Source organism: Nerophis ophidion, linkage group LG02 (genome assembly GCF_033978795.1).
Source record: "Nerophis ophidion isolate RoL-2023_Sa linkage group LG02, RoL_Noph_v1.0, whole genome shotgun sequence".
Taxonomy (NCBI): Eukaryota; Metazoa; Chordata; class Actinopteri; order Syngnathiformes; family Syngnathidae; genus Nerophis; species Nerophis ophidion.
The window spans coordinates 16,223,243-16,243,792 of NC_084612.1; the positions used below are offsets into that span (position 1 = coordinate 16,223,243).

General features: G+C 38.7%; 1 protein-coding gene across 3 annotated transcripts in view; it reads right to left on the reverse strand.

Moving 5' to 3' along the window:
- Window positions 1-20,325, reverse strand: part of LOC133537142 (protein unc-13 homolog C) — a 400,509-nt gene extending 380,184 nt beyond the window's left edge. For all 3 annotated transcript variants that reach the window (XM_061878045.1, XM_061878036.1, XM_061878053.1), the window contains exon 1: window positions 19,838-20,325. The gene's annotated coding sequence lies outside the window, so the exon portion shown is untranslated. The remainder of the gene's footprint in view (window positions 1-19,837) is intronic.
- Between the last annotated feature and the right edge of the window lie 225 nt (window positions 20,326-20,550).

A 20,550-nucleotide genomic window follows, 5' to 3' on the forward strand; every position in this document is an offset into this window, starting at 1 on the left:
TTAATGTATATTCTATCACAACAACAACATGACGGCAAATTAATACTTGCTTTTTTTGGACTGCTCTGAGACTGACAGACAAGGTTAGAGAACAGAACCATAAGAAATGAACAATAAAACCCCCAAAAAAACATGGACACAAAATGTAAAAGATGATGAAACAGTGTTCATCTATTTTTTTGTTTATTGTTTAAAAATGACTTGGCAGAGGAAATGAAAAGTTTTTTTTTTAATATGTTTTTGCGGGCAAAGTGGGACCTTAAAGCGACGGACTGATGGGAGCAGCTGTAATGAAGAGTGCATTGGAGGCGTGGGGTCCTTAATGATGGAGGTGGCTCTCCTGTGAGCTGCCCGAGTGTAAAGATCTCAGAGCGAGTTCTTGGGCAATCCAATTATTTTTCGTTTTTTGTTTTTGTGCACACGCTCTCTGACGAGACAGGGTGAGTGAAGTAAACAACAATCATTTTATTTGGGGCCGGTAAAAAACGTGAAACAAAACATAATAATTGTGAAAAATATAGACAGTTTTTAACACAAATATGTTCTGTTAAACCACTAATGGTAACATAAGCTAAATGTAACTGTGAGCTAGTGACATACAGCATCTTTACAATAACTTTAAACAGGCATGGGAAATGTCTAAAATCCCCTTTTTTAAACACTAATTTTTGCGTCAAAATATTACTTTCGCGTTTTTTTTTTATGAAATATTGTAGCGTATGACGGGTCTCCTCGGCCGCATCCACACTCATCCATGCGGACTGGACAATGGCTGAGAGTTGGTAGGCGGCCGAGGGTGGAGTCGGCTTTCCTGGTTGCTTTGTTGTGTCTGCTCCTGTCTCTGGCCATGTTCCCCCACCCCAGCTGACGATGGCGTGGAACACTGCAGAAGCCACCACAGTGTATATGGTTTTGTTTGTAGTTGTTGTTTTACTTTTGTGGCTGTGTGTAGAAGTGGCTGGTTGCATCAGCTCTTCTCTTTTAATGTCTTTAATGTTCTTTGATGTTTCCCTCTTTACACATGTGTTTATGTGTGCTATGGTTATGAGTTGTTTTGTTCCTGGGCCTCAGTCTGAACCCCCTCTCCACGGGTCCAGGTTTTTTTTTTCTTCTCCCCTCCCTCCTGCCCCCCAGCCTTTACCTGTTTCTCACCTTTTTTGAAAGGAGCGCCAGAAGGTGGCAGTCCCGTTAGCGATCCTGTTCTGTCTCCCTGTAATGTTTGTATGCTCTTGAATGGGATTGTGCTGAAAATGTTAATTTCCCCGCGGGGATTATTAAAGTATATCTGATTCTGATTCTGATTCTGAGTTGTAAGAGGAGTGTCAAAGGATGGAGCTAATGTCACACCTGGGTTTTGATCGATTGATTGATTGAAACTTTTATCAGTAGATTGCACAGTTCAGTACATATTCCGTACAATTGACCACTAAATGGTAACACCAGAATAAGTTTTTCAACTTGTTTAAATCGGGGTCCACGTAAATCAATTCATGGTAAAAGTCTTGTCTGGGTATCGTCTGGTTTCATGTTGTCTTGTCATTTCCTGTTTTATCGCTTTAGATCACTTGCCCTTCCTCCTGTATCACTGGTCTGGTGTCTTTCCTATTGCCTGATTGTGTCCACCTGTGTCACCCTCCCTCATGTGTATAAATGTCTCGTGCTCTTTCTGTCCTGTGCCAGTGTTTCGTATCTTGTTGTGCGTACCGCCAGCGTTCCTCTGCCACAATCTTGTCCACAGCCATTTTTGTGTACCTTTTTGATCAACTAGGGAGTCTTGGTTTGTAAACTTTTGTCAGGTAAGATTAGCTTCCTAGCATTGCCTCCATTGGAGCGCTTTTTGTTGTATTTGGTATATTTTGTTCATAGCACCTTTTTTCCCTCCGTAGCCAGAGCGTTTACAGTTGTTAATATTTGTGTTAGTTTAAAGGTCCGGTTTGATCTGTTTTGATAGACAGTTTTGTTTCTCCCGTTTTGGACCCCTTCCCTTGTCCGAATAAAAAAATCTGTTTCCGAAATCCTGCATCTGTGTCCGGAGTCCTATTCGGGTCATGACAGCTAATTGTTTTAATGACTTTCAGACTTTGTTTTCTTATCAGCAATTGAGCAGTATCAATACACGCGTCGATTCTCAGCGCAATAACACGCAACACAGGAAGTGTGTCTCGTGAATACCCGTCCAACCGGAATTCTCTAGCAATAACTAAAGTTTCGTGGATGACTTAAGTAAACCGACCGAAACAAAATGTGTTCAACGCTCGTCTCAGCCGCAGGTGCTCGCTGTTCCTCTTGCATAAATGCGCACCGAGTCGACAGGGGAGCCAAAACTAGCTCGCTAATTAGCATATCTAGCATCATCTAGCTAACTTACTTGTTTGCACCTGCGTTTGCTCGCCGAGCCTCAACGTTGACCGCTTCCTACTTTGCTGCTAATCATATTTGGATGATTTAAGTCCAAACACTGTTAGTTCCGAACCGGATGACGTTCTGGATTATTTATTAGTGGCTAGCGAGAAGGTATATTTATGACGTGACGGATGTAATCAGAGGTGAGGAGAGATGAAGTATATTACCTGAAGGGGTTTGCCTAACAGAGTTGCCAAAGGGGGAATGTTTTCTGAGTTCTTTGCATGCATGTTATAGAATTTTACTTTACATTTTTAAGATTTATAATGTTAGCAAATTAGGTACAAACAATTATGTGGTCATCGGCGGCGGTCACTCTAACGTGTATGACGATCCTCCTGGTAGGGGTGTATCCCTTTTATGGAGGATGCATTTGCGTGACTTAGTTTAACGTTGGGAGACTGGTGCACAGACAGTCACCACACGATCCTTGACAGAATTGGGTCAGGGTCCAGTGGCATGGAGTCCAAGACGATTGGTGGCCCTTTTTCGCTGCAGCCATCCACCGCCTTCACAGCCGTTGTGGTAGTTCTTAAAATCTACCGTCTTCCGCTTCCTCTGCCATTGAGGTCTTTACCGTATCCCTGCCTAGGGAGCAGTCAGGTACTAGGCCTTTGCCAAGGGCCACCTGGGGTAACGGTAGTAAAGGGGTTAACCTCCTAGTGCCTCAAGACCCCATAGAGGAGCCTCCACTGCCAGATGCACCTTAACGTCATGCCCAAGACACAAAAACGTGGTACATTACGTGGGACATGGAGGTGTCACAAAGACACCCAAAAGAGGTTGGTCGATGAGAATAAATCTGAAGGTAAAATACAGTGTAGAAATGCACCAAATTGCAGGAAATGTTCTTTCAAAGCTTGCGTGGCAGCACTTTGTGCCGATAGAAATATTCCTTTTTTTTTTTGTCAGTTTTTCTTTTTTCCTCAAAGGGTGCTCACATGCCTGTTTAAAAACGACCCCCATTTTTGGACACAAATTACATTTTGTCGTCACAATGTCCTACAGCAGGGGTCACCAACGTGGTGCCCGCGGCCACCAGGTAGCCCGTAAGGACCAGATGAGTAGCCTGCTGGCCTGTTCTAAAAATAGCTCAAATAGCAGCACTTACCAGTGAGCTGCCTCTAATTTTTTAAATTTTATTTATTTACTAGCAAGCTGGTCTCGCTTTGCTCGACATTTTTAATTCTAAGAGAGACAAAACTCAAATAAAATTTGAAAATCCAAGAAAATATTTTAAAGAATTGGTCTTCACTTGTTTAAATAAATTCATAATTTTTTTTACTTTGCTTCTTATAACTTTCAGAAAGACGGTTTTGGAGAAAAAATACAACCTTAAAAAAGATTTCTGTATCTTTAACAAATATACCTTTTTACCTTTTAAATTCCTTCCTCTTCTTTCCTAAATTTTAATTCAATGTTCACATTTTTTTTAAATTATAATAATAATACATACATTTTAATTTAATTCTTCATTTTAACTTCTGTTTTTTTGACGAAGAATATTTGTTAACTATTTCTTCAAAACTTATTATTATTAAAATTCAAAAATGATATTCTGGCAAATCTAGAAAATCTGTAGAATCAAATTTAAATCTTATTTCAAAGTGGATTTTAACCTATTTAAAAAATGTCATCAAAATTATAGAATAAAAATTAATCAGAAAAAAATAATAATGATTTAATTTTTTCAAAAAGATTCGAATTACCTAGTTTTCCTTAATTTTTTGGGGTTGAATTTTGAATTTTAAAGAGTCGAAATTGAAGATAAACTATGTTTCAAAATTTAATTTTCATTTTTTTCTCCTCTTTTTAACCGTTCAATTAAGTGTTTTTTTTCATCATTTATTCTCTACAAAAAACCTTCCGTAAAAGGAAAAAAATATATACAACGGAATGACAGACAGAAATACCCATTTTTTTAATATATATAGATTTAAATTGAGCAAATTGGCTATTTCTGGCAATTTATTTAAGTGTGTATCAAACTAGTAGCCCTTCGCATTAATCAGTATCCAAGAAGTAGCTCTTGGTTTCAAAAAGGTTGGTGACCCCTGTCCTACGGGAATGATTTTAAATGTTTTACTTGACTGCATGTCATTTATTTGCTCAAAACCTGCCAATAGTTTTACCTAAAGTATCATTGCGGCGTATATTGAAGCCAAATTTGCCAGCGGTCACACGGGTCAGTCTTCATGCTCAACTTTGCATATTCAGTGACCTGATCACCGACCTTAAAGCAGGGGTGTCAAACATAAGGATGAGTTTGCCAAGAATAACAATGAGCCACAATTTTTGAACGAAAGAAACTGCTGTTCTAAATTTATCCACTAGATGTCGCAATAGCAAATATTTGTATCTTTGTAGATTATACTACATATGTAAAAAAATAAACCAAATGATGTTAGTGCATCAGTTGAAGAAAAGGAACAAACTACATAAATAACATCCTGTAATTTGATTTTGATATTACTTTATGTTGATGGATTAATAATTAACACCAATGAGTTGACTAATTATCACATAATTTATTCAGAAAGTATAAATAACGACAAAGATAGAATACTATTAACCGCAACATGTAAGTGTAATATTTTTTTTTTCTAAAATATAGCGGGTGCGATTTACTGTGTCATAATCTTAATTTAATGAATTATTGTGACCTCTAGTAAATTAACACTACTTCGAAAAGCATAACTATGTAATAAGGATAGTGTTTTTCATACCTAATATTGTTCTCTTGAGTATTTTTATTTGATCAAGTTACAAAACATTCCACATTAAAAAATTATAAAAAGTATATACTACGATTAGTACTGATAATGTATCAGCCAGGCTTCAAAGTCGGTACTGTATTGGAAGTGAAAACATAATGGGGCATCCCTCGTAATTAGACACAGTAATTAGTTACATCACCCACCTCTGAAATAAATGATTAACAGTTCATGTTGATTATTCTCACATGTTGTAGAAATGACACGTGTTCAGTATCCATGGTGATCTGACGTTTGATTGAAGACAGTGTCTCTGAAAGGCATTGCTCAAAAAGGTTATGTGGTAAAGTTTACCTTTCAGTAAAATAGTTGCCTGGATTAGGCAATTGATCTTTTTTTTTTTTTTTTTAGACTCCAGCTTCACCTGGAATTATTTGGAATATTTGTTATTCCAACCAATCATTTTTTGGTGAATCTCCCACCATTTGTAGTTGAGTAAAAAAACTACTGTGCTCATTCAAACATATTGTATTTTCCGGACAGCACTGGAATATAAAGTGCACTGCCGTTGAATGGTTTATGTTTTATATTTTTTTATATATAAAGTGCACCGGATTATAGGGTGCATTAAAGGAGTCACATTACTATTATTTTTTTCTAAATGTAAAACACTTCCTTGTGGTTCTTTCTAATGGTGGTTCTTTGGTCAACATTTTGCATGGATTGCATTTTACAGATCATCTTCAAGTCGCTTCCAAATGCTCCGTTTTGTGGGCAGTCTCATTTACGTGGCTCAACTTCGACAGCGTCTTCACCGCGTCATCTTTGTTGTAGCGGTTTAGCGTGCAAGGACGGGAGTGGAAGAAGTGTCGAAAGATGGAGATAACTGTTTAAATGACATTCAGACTTTACTGACATCAATAACGGAGCAAAATCTCCTCATCCGTGGCTCACTAGTGCAACAACACCGGAAATGTGTCCCGTGAAAAAACGTTCGACCGGAACTCTCTAATAACTTCAGTTACTTGGGTGAATAATGTAAACTCACTACACCGGTATGTTTTAACGCTTTCATGGCGAGTTTACTGACGGATGTAAGTACGAACTTTACACTTCTTTGTATGAAAAATGGCAACAGCGGAGGATGAATGTCCCATAGCGAGAAGATAGAGAAAAAGAAGCTTATTGACTACGGTGCCGCCACGGACTGCAAAGGCGGACGCGCACAAATTTTTCAGGACTCATGCACATCCCAAATACAGATCAGCAGGTAACATAGGGTAAGAAAAGTCTCTTACGAAACAAAACACCAGATAATATGTCTTGCATTATACACACACCATAATAATACTCGTATGTGAGAGCACAGTACAATCCATCAAGTGGTGCGGCTTCATACCTTACTTCAAAGATGTACTTAAACATTTTGATAGATTTTTGAGCGATGTGTGTAATGATATATATTTCCAATGGAACATATAACATTTTCGTGTTGTTTACTTGAGTCATATTGCACTCCATGTATATCCCTTATGTGTGACTGCTGTCTACTGGTCACACTTATCATTTCACCATGTACCGAATAAAATAGCTTTGAGGTCAGTAAGCAGAACCAAAATTATTCCGTACATTTGGACCACCGGGTTATAAGGCGCACCGTCGAGTTTTGAGAAAATTAAAGGATTTTAAATGCGCTTTATTGTCCGAAAAATACGGTAAGTATTTGCATTCAATGTATAATACAAAATTTGCATTTACACAAGTATTTTATTCAAGAGAGAAGTTTTAAAGTTGCACTTTTTAATCTCAAAGTTGAGGATTATAATTTATTTGTGCAATGCTACATTTTTTTAAAAGAAATGTTTAATTCAAGAAGAAGTATTGCTTCCCAGAGGAAGCTCTTAATTTATTCTTTTGAAAATTATTACATAAAAAGTAACCTTTTTTTATCTGGTCTAAAAAGAAGAAAATAATTCGAATTACAATTTTTCCAAGAGTAAGATGCAGTGTATGCAGTAGCATTTCAATGTACTAGTTTTTGATCAAATAAAAGAAAAACGAAAATGAAAAAAAAGGCTATATCACCCATCCCTATAACCAAATATCAATTATTAATTGTTCGTAAAAAAAAAAGGTCAAAGACTCCCAACCATCATATATATTGTGTATAAATAGCTGTACATGAAACACTATACTGTACGTGGCGCAGTATGGCCGTCTGGACAAATCCGTGGGTGATGACGAACAATTAGTTATGCTGCCTTCCAGAGCTTTCCAGAGCCAAACATCTTGGCTTTTGACAAATGAAGCATTCGGCATCTTCCCAGGCTGGATTTGCCACACAAATGACTTGACAATGCCCGTGAGGTATCGGCCCGCATTGTCCCATTAGGGTGTAATGACGCACAGATTAGGCGGAAGGGATGACAGATAACTCTATCACCCTTTGCACACATTTGCATTTTATCAATTTGACCACCGTGGCCCGGAATGGCCCACCACCACCACCCGTGCAAACATCATTTATTCAGAGCCGTAATACCTAGCACATGTAAAATGATTTTACATTAGGAACTGCTTGATCATCTACCCTGTTCATTCTCACTGCAGCATGACAAGAGTGACCTATTAGAAGGTGGCATCTTAGTGGGTATACATCTCCACCTTTTGGATGTAGGAGCACTGTGAAGGAAGTCGATTTAGTTTGAAGATTACATATTTTAGATTAAGATTGCACTGTGGATTCCACCTCGTCTAGTTTTCAGCCTGTAACAGGCCATACTGTCATGATCGCTCATGACAATTATTATTTGTTTCTGGTATTTTGTGGAGGGCTTCACGGTGGCAGAGTGGTTAGTGCGTCTGCCTCACAACAAGAAGTTCCTGCAGTCCTGGGTTCAAATCCAGGCTGGGGATCTTTCTGTGTGGAGTTTGCATGTTCTCCCCGTGAATGCGTGGGTTCCCTCCGGGTACTTCGGCTTCCTCCCACTTCAAAGACATGCACCTGGGGATAGGTTGATTGGCAACACTAAAAATTGGCCCTAGTGTGTGAATGTGAGTGTGAATGTTGTCTGTCTATCTGTGTTGGCCCTGCGATGAGGTGGCGACTTCTCCAGGGTGAACCCCGCCTTCCGCCCGATTGTAGCTGAGATAGGCGCCAGCGCCCCCCGCGACCCCAAAAGGGAATAAGCGGTAGAAAATGGATGGATGGTATTTTGTGGACAGATTTATAACATTTTGCTGTGTGAGCTTTGTACCTCTTTGTTGCATAGCTTTGCCTGGGCTTTCTCTGTTTATATTTTCTGTTTGTGCACTTTCATGCGGCACTATTTTTCTCATTAAAACCTACTCAGTGGCCTAGTGGTTAAAGTGCCTGCCCTGAGATCGGTAGGTTGAGAGTTCAAACCCCGGCCGAGTCATACCAAAGACTATAAAAAGATGGGACCCATTTCCTCCCTGCTTGGCACTCAGCATCAAGGGTTGGAATTGGGGGGTTGAATCACCATAGATGTTTTCCGGGCGCGGCACCGCTGCTGCCCACTGCTTCCCTCACTTCCCAGGGGGTGAACAAGAGGATGGGTCAAACGCGGAGGACAAATTTCACCACACCTAGTGTGTGTGTGTGTGACAATCACTGGTACTTTAACTTTAACTTAACTTAAATACATTTTACCTAGAATCAGCTTGCCATGTCTGCATCCTGGGGTCCAGACCAGCAACACCAGCATTGAAAGGAAATCTACTGTTTCTGAAGTGTTCACTTTTCCAAGCTAGCCGCCAAAATGCCCTCTCTATACCAGGGGTGTCGAACGTATAGCCCGAGGGCCGGATCAGGCCCGCGAACAGGTTTTATAGGATGAGTTTGCCAAGTATAAAAATTAACCTGAATTTTTTTTAATAAAAGAAACAGCTGTTCTAAATGTGTCCCATGGATATCGCAATAACAATTCTTTGTATATTTTTAGAGCATGCTACATATGTACAAAATAAACCACATGTTAGTATGTCAGTTGAGGAAAATGATCAAATTACATAAATAACAATCTGTAATTTGATTTTGATATACTTTTTTTTATCTTGATAGATTGAAAATGAACCCAAATGAGTTGACTGATGATCATTATCACATAATTTATCCAGAAAATATAAATGACGACAAATAAAGTATATATACTATTAACCGCAACAGGTATTTGTAAAAAAAAACAAAAACATCTACATTATGATTTGTACAATTTCAGAATGTGCTTGTTCTATTTTTAAACAAAGAAAAAAATCTGATATTTTCTTTATTTTTAAGTTATTGTGCCGTGATTTTACGGCCCACTTGGGAGTAGATTACTCTCCATGTGGCCCCAGATCTAAAATGAGTTTGACACCCCTGCTCTATACCGACTGACCCTCTTTTCTTATGGCTCTGACCATAGAACAGGAAATTAAACTTTAATGTTAATTTATTTACTTGTATTATTCTTTTTCAAAGAATTGGGGAAAATGTACTGAAATATTACACGACGAAAGAAAGTGGATTGTATTGGACCTGAGAGGTTCCTTTGTGCTTATTCATCATGCATGCAAGCGTCAAACCAAATTCCAGTTAAAAAAATGAGTTTATATCTTTCTCCCAAAAACAAACAAATTGATGTTCATTATATAAAAACAAACATTATGAGATGCTTGCTTTCTATGGGTGTGAGAACAAAATTGATTCAAATATGAATCGCGATTCTCACGTTGTGCAATTCAGAATCGATTCTAATTTTTTTTTTTAAATCGATTTTTTTATCAATCCAACAAACCAATATACAGCAATCCCATTACAATGCAATCCAATTCCAAAACCAAACCTGACCCAGCAACACTCAGAACTGCAATAAACAGAGCAATTGAGAGAAGACACAAACACGCCACATAACAAACCAAAAGTAGTGAAACAAAAATAAATATTATCAACAACAGTATCAATATTAGTTATGATTTCAGCATAGCAGTGATTAAAAATCCTTCATTGACATTATCATCAGACATTTATAAAGATAAAAAAAAAAGAACAATAGTGTCACAGTGGCTTACACTTGCATCACATCTCATAAACTTGACAACACACTGTGTCCAATATTTTCACAAAGATAAAATAAGTCATATTTTTGGTTCGTTTGATAGTTAAAACAAATTTACATTATTACAATCAGTTGATAAAACATTGTCCTTTACAATTACAAAAGCTTTTTAAAAAAAATCTACTACTCTGCTAGCATGTCAGCAGACGGGTAGATCCTGCTGAAATCTATTGTATTGAATGAATACAGAATCGTTTTGAATCTGAAAAATATTGTTTTTGAATCGAGAATGGCGTTGAAACGAAAAAATCGATATATAATCCAATTGCGACCCCAAGAATCGATATTGAATGGAATCGCAGGACACCCAAAGATTCGCAGCCTTAATGCTTTCCATTAAACAATACCAGAATTTCAGTAGTTGATACTGACAACTGAATTTGCACAATTTTCAGTACGTTTTCAATACTATGATAAAAATAGAGATCATTTTTAATTGTATTACTGTATTGCAAACTGTTTCAAATTGTCAAATATTCAAGAAGACTGTGCTTCAACATATTTTTTTCGCATGAGTCAAATTGCAGTATTGGCTGCCAAGAGAACAACAATGGCCTACAGCTTCGCAGGGTATCAAACTCAACAATACTGTGCATGTAAGTATGCATATAAATAACAACAATAGTCAACTATTTCACAATCTAAAACATCAGACGTGGAACCTTCAGGTATATGAAACAATCAATATTGTTCGTAATAGTTAATTAATCTTAATAAACTTAAAAAGTAAAAACAAATAAACTTAATCTTGATTCAACCTGCTCAGTGGCCTTGTGGTTAGAGTGTCCACCCTGATACTGGAAGGTCGTCAGTTCAAACCCCGGCCGAGTCACACCAAAATTATTCCCCAGCGCGACCACCGCTGCTGCTCACTGCTCCCCTCTCCTCCCTGGTGATGGAACAAGGGGATGGTAATTTCACCACACCTAGTGTGTGTGTGTGTGTGTGTGACTATCAGTGGTATTTAACTTTAATATTATTTGATTATGGTGCTGATTTGACGTCATTGTGTGATTTATAACGAAATAGGCTAATATAAAGGCCAAAACATTAACCTGAAGACAAATCTCTGAGTTTTTATTAAATATTAGCATCAACATTTCCGTCTTTTCTCAAAGGTTTTTTTTTGGTCTGTTTTTGTTTATTTTATGTCTACAATGTGCTTTAAAATACAGCTTTGTCCAGCAAGTAGCTCCAAGCCCACATTTTCTGGTGAAGTAAGTAAATAAGTGGTGTTTAAAGTGGTGCCCAAGTGTCTCTGACTGTGTTTTCTCAGCACTTATGGAGTGATAAATGTTGGTTTGTAAGCTTCTGGAGCTATTCTTCGCTCTCACTTGCATGACAACATTTTTTTTTGACAGCTCGTATTTGATTACTAGGGCTGTGAATGTTTGGGCACCACACGATTCGATTCAATTAATAGGCGTAATGATTCAATTCAGAATCGATTTGAAACGATTTTTGATTCAAAATGTATATTGTTTTAATAACATCAGATCCCAGTTCTATGATTAACTACATTCCTTCATAAAATAGATGAACATCTCTGATCAATTTTCATATTACCTAATGAAAACTATTTTTGTTTCGTAAAATGCTTCCCAAACATTTAATAAAGTCAAATGCAAATAAGGCGAAAAGAGAAGTATCCAACACTTTTTCTAAACTAAATCTGTACAGCAAATATGAGCAGCTCCAGCAGGGGTCCCTGAACTACGGCCCGCGGGCCAGTTTCAGCCTGCCAGTGTCCAAAATCCGGCCCGGAATTTTTTAAAATTGTATTTATTTATATTTTAAATCTGTCTTCTCTAATCAATTTTCTACTGCTTGTTACTCTCTGTGTCTTCTAGCCGCTCAGGCAATTCATATTGTCTAAAAATGCATTTCCCATCGGTGACGTGACATTCTACAATGTCTACAATGGGCTTTAAAGTGCACGCTCTATCAGTCAATTGATGCGCGAGGAATGTGTGTGTGTGTATATATATATATATATATATATATATACATATATATATATATATATATATATATTTGTAGGTGTGGGAAAAATCACAAGACTACTTCATCTCTACAGAACTGTTTCATGAGGGGTTCCCTCAATCATCAGGAGATTTTAATGGAAGCATCCACATACAATGGTTTATATAGGGTACAAAGTGGGTGGGTACAGGCAGGCGTAGGGGCGTGGTGATCGGCTCATGTGTTACCTAGGAGGTGTTTCCGTCTGTGGCGGCATGTTGAAATGATTTCACTGCGCTTGTTGAGGGATGATAGATCTGGATGATATATAATAAACAGTTTCTCTTTTAAGCATAGGTTGCATATTTTATTACCACTGTTGTAAGGTGTGCTGGATGCAAGAATTTGCCATGTTATTGAATATTCAACATTATTGTCTTTGAGGTTCCAAATGTGTTTGCTGAGTTCTGTAGAATTCCGCAAAGTCTGGTTTCTAAAGGAGGTGTTGTGATTATTCCATCTTGTTTTTAACGCTCCTTCGGTTAATCCTACGTACGTGTCGGATGTGTTAATGTCCTTGCGTGTTACCTTTGCTTGGTAAACGACTGATGTCTGTAAGCACCCTCCGTTGAGAGGGCAATCAGGTTTCTTTCGACAGTTACATTGCTAATTGGTTTCAGAGTCATTTAGTCTGGGGGTAGGCAGTCCTTTTGCAATTGCTTTGTTGTGGTTTGAAATGATTTGTTGTATGTTATTCATACAGCTGTAGATCAATTTAATGTTGTTCTTGTCGAATATTTTTCTTAGGGTGTTGTCTTTGGGGAAGTGTTTGTCGATCAGAGTGAGGAACTTGTGGCCGATATTGGTTGAGACGTTTTTGCTGAATGGCGGGTTGTACCAGATGATGTTGTTTCGTTTTCTGCTCTTTTTTGGTTGGTTTCCTGGAGTGGGTTCATAGGTGAAGGTGAAGTTGTATCCGCTTTCATCAAGTGCTTTCTGGTACGGGTGGGTTGCTTGGTCGAATTCAGCTTTGCTAGATGACAGCATTGATAGCCTTTTATTAATTCCGGTAGGTATTCTTTTCGTGGTGGTGGTGGGTGGGTGGTTGCTGTCATGGTGCACGTATTGGAGTGTTGTGTTGGGTTTCGTGAATGGTTGGTAGCTGTTATTTCTCAGGTTGAAAGTGACGTCAAGGAAGTTGACGGTTTGCTTGTTGGTTTCAATCGTGATCCGTAGGTCGTTTTCTTTGAAGATTTGGCATATGCGCTTCTTGGTGTTCTCGCTGCTCCTTGGCGAGGCGCGGCACACTGCCAGTCCGTTATCACGGTAAATACCAAGGTTCAGGTTGAGGCTAGCAAGCTGGGAGAGGAGGAAACTCCCAACGAGTTCACACGTTTCTGCTCCGTCAAAACTCCCCATAGTAACGTCAAATGTTGAATTGTTCTTTTTTTGCCATGGTGTACTGTTGCGGATGAGTATGGAGTTCTTTGCGTGGATGATGATGTTTCTTTCGTTGCCTGTGATTGAGTCGTAGTCCGAGGCGAAGTTTAGTGCTTGGGTCAGTAGGTCTTGTGTGATGAAAGGGTAAAATTATTCGATGTCGAAGGAGATAAAGTTGTGTTGTTGTTTGTCTTGGATGTTGTTAAACCATTTGATTACTGCTGCTGTATTTCTCCATTGGAGGCGCGTGTGGCGCGCCTCGCCAAGGAGCAGCGAGAACACCAAGAAGCGCATATGCCACATCAAATATATATATATAAATATATATATATATATATATTAGGGCTGTGTGAATAAATCGATTCGAATACGAATCACGATTCAGAATCAATTCTCATTATTAAAAAAAAAATATTTTTTTTTTTATTTTTTTATTTTTTTTAATCAATCCAACAAACCAATATACAGCAATACCATAACAATGCAATCCGATTCCAAAATCAAACCTGACCCAGCAACACACAGAACTGCAATAAACAAAGCAATTGAGAGAAGACACAAACACGACACGGATGAATATTATCAACAACAGTATCAATATTAGTTAAAAATCCCTCATTGACATTATCATTACTCATTTATATATATAAAAAAAAATAATAGTGTCACAGTGGCTTACACTTGCGTTGCATCACATAAGCTTGACAACACACTGTGTCCAATGTTTTCACAAAGATAAAATAAGTCATATTTTTGGCTTGTTTAATAGTTAAAACAAATTTACATTATTGCAATCAGTTGATGAAAATTTGTCCTTGACAATTATAAAAGCCTTTTTTTTTAGCATGTCAGCAGACTGGGGTAGATCCTGCTGAAATCCTATGTATTGAATGAATACAGAATCGTTTTTGAATCGAGAATCGCGTTGAATTGAAAAAAATCGATATATAATCGTATCACGACCCCAAGAATCGATTTTGAATCAAATCGTGGGACACCCAAAGATTCGCAGCCCTAACGTGTATATATATATATATATATATATATATATATATATATGTAGTGTGTGAATGTGAGTGTGAATGTTGTCTGTCTATCTGTATTGGCCCTGCGATAAGCTAACAACTTGTCCAGGGTGTAGCCCGCCTTCCGCCCGATTGTAGCTGGGATAGGCACCATATATGTGTGTGTGTGTGTATATATTTTATTAATTTATTTTCTTTAATATTATTTATTTGTTTTGAATCAATTAAGAATCGTTACCAATAAGAATCGTGATTAATCTTTTTTTTTTATGACACCCCTATTGATTACTATTAATACATGACAAAAGAAATACCTCTTTTTCACGTTTTAATACCTACTTCTACTTGCTAAATAATTTTACCACACCTACAGTTATGATACGTTGCCCAAGTTCCATTATAGTTTGCTTATGAGCAAGGGCCAATTGGAAGTGCCAAATCCACATTTGTGACAGGGTTCCACAAATGAGTAAATATATGGGAAACACTGGTTTATTTTTTTCAGACAGCAGGTGTTCCTACTCAGTGCTCAGTGGCCAAGAATTGATGCGCTCTCTAAGGATTAAGTGTTGTACAGTATTCAGTACAGACTATACTGATAAAAAGCAATTCATGTATTTTTTTTGCATGTTGGTATCGACTTGGTAGTGATACTTTTGACAACCCTGTATTAAACAGATGACACAGCCATATTTGTCTCTTTTAGAGAAGATTTTGTTGACCATATGATAAAATGAGATATTAAACACACTTAAAGGGGATCTGTGATGAATGCTGTCTTTTCTGACTTATAAATGTTGTTACAATGTTAGATTATATTATAAGATCATGCATTTGGATGCCTCTATTCGCGGGGTTTTATGGTCTTGCTACGTCGTGATGTCATTGGAGGTGGACTTTATTCTTTGTGCATAAAGTAAAGCTCTTTGTCAGGCTATAAGGAAACAACAAAAGATAAGGTAATGTTTTATTTTCATCTAATCTATATTTAGCATGCTCATAACAACCCATAAGTGGGACTTGAAGTGACTTAAATTTTTTAAACTCAGATTTTTTTTCTACAAGTCTACATCGATTGGAGAGTGTGCAGGTGTACCCAAAGGTGTGACCGGGTGAATCTATATATTGCTTATGCAGTTTATTTTCAACCGTGTCTGTGGAAAAAAAATACAGAGACGACTTCGGGATATACCAGGGTTTACCACTGCAACATATTAGCCGCGACGCCTTAAAAAATTATATTCATTTTTTTACTAGAAAACAAAATAAAGTAATATAATGTATTGTAATGTCCAGAAAAAGACACACAATTTCCGACACTATTTTTAGTTTCTAATGCCAATTTTTTTGCTAAAAACGGGCCGAATTCCAACAAGTATTTCCTCCGTGCACACATGTCCGCCTCCCTGTTTCGCTCCTAAACACGCAACACTTCCTCATTCTCCGCCAGCACGGTGTGTTCACGGACCATGGGAAAATAAATTTACACCGGCAGGTAGGTACAGTATGAATGTTATATATAGTTGATTATTTGCGCACAATCGACTATTGATGCATCGAACCTGTGGCCACCGAAAAAAGACGTACTTTCACTGGAATAAGCTATACGCAAAAAAACTGATGTGGCAAAAATCTGATGCGCAGATGTCAGCTCTGAAGCATTAGAGCAAGGGCCCCCAACTACAGCCCTCCAGCGTCCAAAATCTGGCCTGTGGGAACTCCCAAGTTTAAAAAAAATAAAATAAAATAAAATAAATAAATAAATTTGTATTTTTATTAGTTGTATTTATTTATTTATGCTATTATTTTATTAGACCGATTAGTCTTTCGGCCCTATACCCAGGTTGTATGACCGATGTGCACGTCAGGACCGCTGCGGGCCACACAGAAATGTTATTTATTTATTTTTATATATTTTTTTAAATCCGTCCTTTTTTAATCCATTTTCTACCGCTTATTACTCCCCGCACAGGCAAATCATCTAAAAATGCATTTTTCCATCGATAACTTGACATCGCGCTCGGAATACATCCATCCATCCATCCATCCATCCATTTTCTACCGCTTGTCCCTTTTTGGCTCGAGGTGGGTGCTAGTGCCTATCTCAGCTGCATTCGGGCGGAAGGCAAGGTACACCCTGGACAAGTCGCCACCTCATCACAGGGCCAACACAGATAGACAGACAACATTCACACTCACATTCACGCACTAGGGCCAATTTAGTGTTGCCAATCAACCTATCCTCAGGTGCATGTTTTTGGAGGTGGGAGGAAGCCGGAGTACCCGGACGGAACCCACGCAGTCACGGGAAGAACATGCAAACTCCACATAGAAAGATCAAGAGCCCGGGATTGAACTCAGGACTACTTAGGACCTTCGTATTGTGAGGCACATGCACTAACCCCTCTGCCATATATATATATATATATATATATATATATATATATATATATATATATATATATATATATATATATATATATATATATATATTGAAATTAGAAGGTGTGTCCCAACTTTTGGCCTGTCCCTGAGCCAAATTTTTTTTAACCAATGCGGCCTCTCAGTCTAAAAGTTTGGGGTACATTGCATTAGAGCATTAGGATGGGATAAAAATATTCGATCTGTGTCAGGTATAGCTCGGTTGGTAGTGCGGCAGTGCCAGCAACTTGATGGTTACAGGTTCGATTCCAGCTTCCGCCATCCTAGTCACTGCCATTGTGTCCTTGGGCAAAGACACTTTACCCACCTGCTCCCAGTGCCACCCACACTGGTTTAAATGTAACTTAGATATTGGGTTTCACTATGTAAAGTGTTTTGAGTCACTAGAGAAAAGCGCTATATAAATATAATTCACTTCACTTCACTTTTGTGGTCAAAATAATTAGATCTGTGGTTGGAGAGGGTGGGGCGTGGTTTCATTTGCAATCCGCAAACGCCTTCAGAACGTCTTAGACTCAAAAAGGAGTTATAAAAGTCACTCTGGAGCAAAATGTATCTTGTGTCTGTTGTTTATATCTGTGCGTACATCTGGTGTTTTTAAAATGTAGATTAAAATCAGTACAGGTCATGGAATATCCTTTAGCTTTGTGGAGCTGCAACTATATAACTTCCTCCTCCAGTATGTATTACTTATTCATCATCCAGGCTGAGGGTGGAAAAAGAACTATTGACTTACGAGGTCAAACCAATCCAAAAATTACTTCCTTGCATTAGTGCAGTGGTTCTCAAATGGGGGTACGCGTACCCCTGGGGGTACTTGAAGTTATGCCAAGGGGTACGTGATATATTTTTTTAATATTCTAAAAATAGCAACAATTAAAAAATCCTTTATAAATATATTTATTGAATAATACTTCAACAAAATATGAATATTAGTTCATAAACTGTGAAAATAAATGAAAACAATGCAATATTCAGTGTTGACAGCTAGATTTTTTTGTGGACATGTTCCATAAATATTGATGTTAAAGATTTTTTTTTTTTGTGAAGAAATGCTTAGAATCCAGTTCATGAATCCAGATGGATCTCAATTAAAATCCCCAAAGAGGGCACTTTAAGTTGATGATTACTTCTATGTGTAGAAAGTTTTATTTATAATTGAATCACTTGATTATTTTTCAACAAGTTTTTAGTTATTTTTATATATTTTTCTCCAAATAGTTCAAGAAAGACAACTACTAATGAGCAACATTTTGCACTGTTATACAACTTAATAATTTAGAAACTGATGACATAGTGCTGTATTTTACTTCTTTATCTCTTTTTTTCCAACCAAAAATGCTTTGCTCTGATTAGGGGGTACTTGAATTAGAAAATGTTAACAGGGGGTACATCACTGAAAAAAGGTTGAGAACCACTGCATTAGTGAGTGAATAATTCCTCCTGGTCTCAGTGCTTGGACTTGGGAGAAAAGTCCAGAGCAGGGGTAGGGAACCTATGGCTCTAGAGCCAGATGTGGATCTTTTGATGACTGCACTTGGCTCTCAGATAAATCTTAGCCGACATTGCTTAACACGATAAGTAATGAATAATTCAGCTGGTAATCACAGTGTCAAAAATAACGTTCAAAATATATAACATTCTCATGCATTTTCAGCCATCCATCCGGTTTCTACCGCACCTGTTCAAGAAGTCGCATTAATGGTGAGAAGTATTTTTTTTTATTTTTGGTTAGCCTCAGAATAACAATGTTATTAAAAAGTATAAGAGACTTATTATACTCTAAAAATGTTGGTCTTTCTTAAAAATGCATGCATATAGTTGTATTCAGTGTTAAAAAAAAAATGATATCGCTCTCACGGAAATACTTTTAAAAATATTTGGCTTGTATGATTCTCTCAGCCAAAAAGGTTCCCGACCCCTGGTCCAGAGGGAAGAAGAAGAAAAAACAGGGGGGTAACACCTCATCAGCCACACCTACTCTCCCTCACTTTGTGCTGCCTGGGGCCCGCTTCCATAACGTCCAGGGACACTTTCCCTGCCTTCCCCTAAGGAGAGCACTCTCAGTATGTGCCAGTTTTTTGTAATTTTGTATTTTTTTTTTTTTTTTTAAATGAGGCATGGGTTAGGGGTTAGGGTTAGGGATGAGGTGGTGACTTGTCCAGGGTGTACCCGGCCTTATGCCCGATTGTAGCTGAGATAGGTGCCAGCGCCCCCCGCTTCCCCAAAAGGGAATAAGAGGTAGAAAATGGATGGATGGATGGAGGCATGCTAACCCATTTCTCAATATTTTACAAACTGTGTTACGTCATGTGTCTGAGAGCACATGACCACGGATTATGCTGTATGAGTGTAGACTAATGCACATGTGGGCGTGCACAGCTGCATGCACGCACATGTATGATGGCTTTTTTTTATTATTATTTTTTTTTTAACCGTCGAGCATGTCTATATTATGTTGGCAGACCGCACCACATTGCCACTTCTGTTCAATCACACGCAAAATAGGACTGTTTTCTTGCGAGGAGGAGTGCCATGCTTGCATGTGCATGTCGTAATGCACGAGTATTGGATTCAAAATCTCCACATTAAAAATGATGATGGCCTCAAAGCATGTCATCAACGCGCTGACAGGGCCACGGAGAGGGGTGTGTGTGGAAGGAGGGGCAATAACAAAGACATGGGACGAAGGCAGCCATTCACATGCATGAAGAAGCCCACCCGCAAATACCTTATGTCAAGCTGACGCCAGTGGCGGAGGTCGTGGCGGCTGTGGTGCAAGCGTAGCCCTCTGGAGCCGGAGTCCGTCCCCACGTTCGGTGATGGGCGATGCTGACGAGTGGAGGTGAGGGAGCGGGAGAAGGAAAGCGAGGGAGGGAGGGAGGAATGGAGGGAGGGGGGAGATATAGAGGGCGGCTTGGTGCGCAGCTGGCTGCTCACGGAGGGCTCTCACAGCAGCATCGCTCCGCGACCGTCAGACACCGCATCCCGCTTCTCCCTCCACGCGCTCCTCTCCTTCTCTATGCTCACTTTCTACCCACCCCCCACAAAAAAAAAAAAAAAAAATCCCGTGGGGGTCGCTGCTTCTTGTCTCACACCCGAGCTGGGAGCGCTGGGTGTGGATAACACAGTAGTCCAAAAGCTGGATGCAGACTGGTACTGATGCTGATGGCAGACTGCAGCCAAGATGACGCTGCTGCTGCTGCTTCTCCTGCCTGCCCAGACTGAGGCTCTGCTCCCCCGGCTGAAGAATGTCTCTCCCCTCCCTTCTTGCACACACCTCACTCTCTCACCATATCCCCTCTTCTCCCACTCTCTCTCTCTTTCTCTCTCTCACACACACAGTCGCTCCTTCCCTCACCACCCTTGTTTTTGTCTTTCTTCCAGAAAGATGCAAAAGGCACGCTCATATTGAAAGCACCCCTCAAAAAGGCAGCTGCACAT